Here is a 3,578-nt window from a genome sequence, read left to right on the forward strand (position 1 = left end):
TGAAGGGGAGGCGATGAGGGGAGAGAAGGGGGCAGAGGAGACTTTGCTACCTGTTGCTGTAAGAGAAATCATATCCTGAGGCAAATACACCTTTTGTTTTTATAACTGCATAAAGTGTCGTATCTTTATCTACATATTTAACCCACTACACTTGAAATGTACACGGAATTATTTTCTTTACAAACCATATCATCCTTCCTTCACTCCTTTTCTTACATCCTCGCTAAAGAAAAAAATCAATAAAGCCCCAAGCAGCGTAAATCATTGCTAAGATCAGCTCACTCCACGATTCTTTAGCATAAGAATGATTAGATATGCTGACAGGAACAAACCAATGCGATGCCGGAAGAATCTTGGGTTCCTGCGCTTTCCGATTTTTCCCCAGCAGATTCTGGAAACATAAACCTGCCAGGCTGGCAAACAGACACGAAAGCTTCACGCTGGTGCTTACAGAGACAATAGAAAGAAGACAAAAAGCTTCTTAATAAAAGCCCAGAATTGCCATCTCATTTAAAGACAGCACAGAGCACAGCAGATGAGTGCTGCTGTAACTCTCCATATTGCCTGGCACATCCATCACATAGTCTCATGGTTGCTGCGCTCATTGATCCTGCTGAGCGTGAGCTGCACCCATCCCTTGCTACCCTGCAGGGATGCCAGAGCTCCGTGCACGCTGCTCCTGACACGGACCGCCTTTCACTTTACCCGTGCTCAGCTCTCAGCCCGACTACACCCAGGGAAAAGCATTTTTATTAGCCACGAACGCGTGTCTGTTCACAGCACGGGTGTAGAAGAGGGAGCGGGAGAGGGGAGGGGGACACATACATCAAGCTCCATAAATGCTGGACCCCACACACCTTCAAATTCCGCACGCATTCCGGAGCCGCTATGCGAGGGGAAAGCTGAGTTTTCCACCGAGCCAGGTTATTATTTCCATGCCCAGAGCCTGGAAGCATCGAGAAGCGGGGGAAATGGAATGGAGAAGCTCCGCTTACCCAGGGCAGGAGAGGGACTCGAGTGATGAGCAGGGGAATTTCCGCCCATGCCCTCTCCCCGCAGCAGGGTCGCTCCCCAAATCCACTTCCCCGCTCAGGGATCTCCGCATCCCTTCCGAGCGAGAGCGGCGCCGGCCGGGCTGCAGGGCTGCGGGAAAGATGAAATAAAAAGATGAGAAACAAAGGGCTGGCCGAGGGTGGCGGCCAGGTATGTTCTTACCCGCTCGGGATCGCCGCCGTGGCTCGCTGGATTCAGCTGTGGTATGAGCATTCACTTAAAGTAATTACATTAAAGAGTTGAAATATCTCATAAGAACTGTCTACAATATGCCACAGAGGAAGATACATAAATCAAATAAAAAAACCCAGATGAACATCTAAGTCTCATAACTGTTCAATCCTTTCAAAATAAATCCAGGTTAACATTATATTTTGTACCCAATTAAATACGTTCAAGTTGATATTTAGTAACAGTCAGCTCTGAAGCCCCTGGTTAAAATAAGAGGGACTGTAATTTTAAAATATTGGTCCAGACAGGCCATACTACCTAATCCGTGATTTATACCACATTTGTGGACAAGATCTCACACAGAGAGAATTTGAACGAGATATAAAGAGACTCCTGAAATCTTGAAGCTTGAAGGTTATTCTTAAAAACAGGGAAAAAAGGAAAAAAAAAAAAGAGAAATCAGCTCAACTTAGGAGTTGTTATTATGGCAAAGCAGTGCCCGGTGTCTCGAAAAAAAACCACAACAAAACCAACCCCACATCTACCCCAGCGAATCCCATCCCTCTTCGCAACTCCTCTTGCTATTCGGGTTTGCTTCCCTCTCTCCTCCTCCTTCTCCCCTCCCTCTTCCCCCCGTTTCGGGTTTGGAGCCTCTCTCTGCCCTACACACACACACAGACAGGCACGCACGGTGTAAATGGGTTGTCACACACGCAGAACCGCTGCTGGTTCCCAAAGTCCCCCCAGCCTGCTCAGCCTTCCTCTAGCTTGAAGCCGCAGATCATGGACTATATGCTTGGAGCCGGGATGCGTTTTATTCACAGCCGCTTCGCCTCCCGCAATTTCACCCGGTGAGTAAGGTTTGATTTCGCGTTCAGGTGGCGTGCCTCCAACAGGAAAGACACTAAAAACAGCAGGGAGAAATAAAAAGAAAAGATAAATTAAAAAAAAAAAAAGTTTTGCTTCCCCTTGTTCCCCCACGGGCTGGCTCCACTTTCTAAACTCGAAGGAATTAGGAAGCACCAGTTTTCTGCTCACGTTCATTCCCAGCCGCCGCGCTGGGCGCTGATTGCAGCGCGCACCGCAGCACCGCTTCCAGAGCCGCCGTTCCGCCGCTTATTCATCACATTTTATTCATGCTTCCATCAGGCACGGCACCTGCTCCATTCCCCGGTTAACCCCTGCCGACGTGGGCGCTGGAAGGGCTCAGTGTGCCGAGGCAAGGACAGGACGGGATTGCTGCTGGCTGAGACAGCCGGGAGCATCCTGGTGAATGTCTGGGAACCTGCGGGGGGAGATCAGCTGGAAAAGTTCACTGCTCTTCCCCATCCCCTGAAGAACTTGCACAGGATTGGGGGTGGGGAAGGATTCTCCAGAAGGGATAGGAAAGGATTTCCAGACCTCAAGCCCTGCCGCATGTGCTGGGAGGGGGCTGTGACCAGGCGGGGGGGCCGGGCAGCAGCGGGGTCGACGGCCGGGGCTTCTGTCCTGCTGCTGCCAGGGCTTCTGTCCAGCCTCTGCAGCCGCTCACTGCTCACCCTTTCCTCACTTCTCAATCCCATCGCACCCGATTTCATTTATCACTATTTTCATGCATACATGTATTTTTTGCTGGCCAAAAATTGGCTCCAGAGCAGCACAGGAAAACGTACGCCCATCTATACGTGTACCTGAGGTAGAGGTACATGGCAGGGCTCTTGCATCAAGTAGGGGCTACTTAGAAAGAAAAAGAGACAAGAAGCAAGGGAAATAAACGCATTACATTTAAAAAAAGGACAAGTGCCTTCAGAGTGCTATTTGTGGTTGATACTTCCAGGATTTTAGTGTCTCTAATTAGCGGCAGAGATCCTCCCACGGTCAATAGCAGAAGGCAGGGAGGAAACATGCTATGTCTGACTGGGCTCCGTGTAACTCTGTCATTTGGGTGCAGGATAAGAGAGTGTGTGTGTGTGTGTCTGTGTGTGTGTGTCTGTGTGTGAGCGGTCATATCTCCGAAGCAGAACCTGCAGAGATCACCAGGAAGGTGCTCGAGGCTTGCAGGCAGGTAGAGATGCCATGGAGAACTAACAAGATCCGAATTTATTGCCTGGTGGCATGCAGAAGACGGGAAAGACCAATTCAATGCCAGAGTGTGCTCCCCCCTTGTTCTTCCCTCCACCTTCCCCCTCCCCGCCCTGCTGCCTCCCCCCTCTGCCCCCAGATTGCTGGCTGCTGTCTGGGAAGGAGTAGTGAAAAAGCCCTTCAAGCATGGGATCCAAAATCCACCCTTCCACCAGCTCGAAGCTCCCATGCCTACTTATCTCCTTCCAGCTCAGCATCCCTCTCCCGGAGACTCCAGCAGGTTTTCCCATTCC

The 3,578-nt window shown here is 50.3% G+C and overlaps 1 protein-coding gene across 1 annotated transcript in view; it reads left to right on the forward strand.

The window, feature by feature from the left end:
- The first annotated feature begins 1,859 nt into the window (after window positions 1-1,859).
- Window positions 1,860-3,578, forward strand: part of BRINP3 (BMP/retinoic acid inducible neural specific 3) — a 200,285-nt gene continuing 198,566 nt past the window's right edge. The window contains exon 1 of the mRNA XM_031063611.1: window positions 1,860-2,075. The gene's annotated coding sequence lies outside the window, so the exon portion shown is untranslated. The remainder of the gene's footprint in view (window positions 2,076-3,578) is intronic.

Source organism: Geospiza fortis, unplaced genomic scaffold (assembly GCF_000277835.1).
Source record: "Geospiza fortis unplaced genomic scaffold, GeoFor_1.0 scaffold398, whole genome shotgun sequence".
NCBI classification, from domain to species: domain Eukaryota; kingdom Metazoa; phylum Chordata; class Aves; order Passeriformes; family Thraupidae; genus Geospiza; species Geospiza fortis.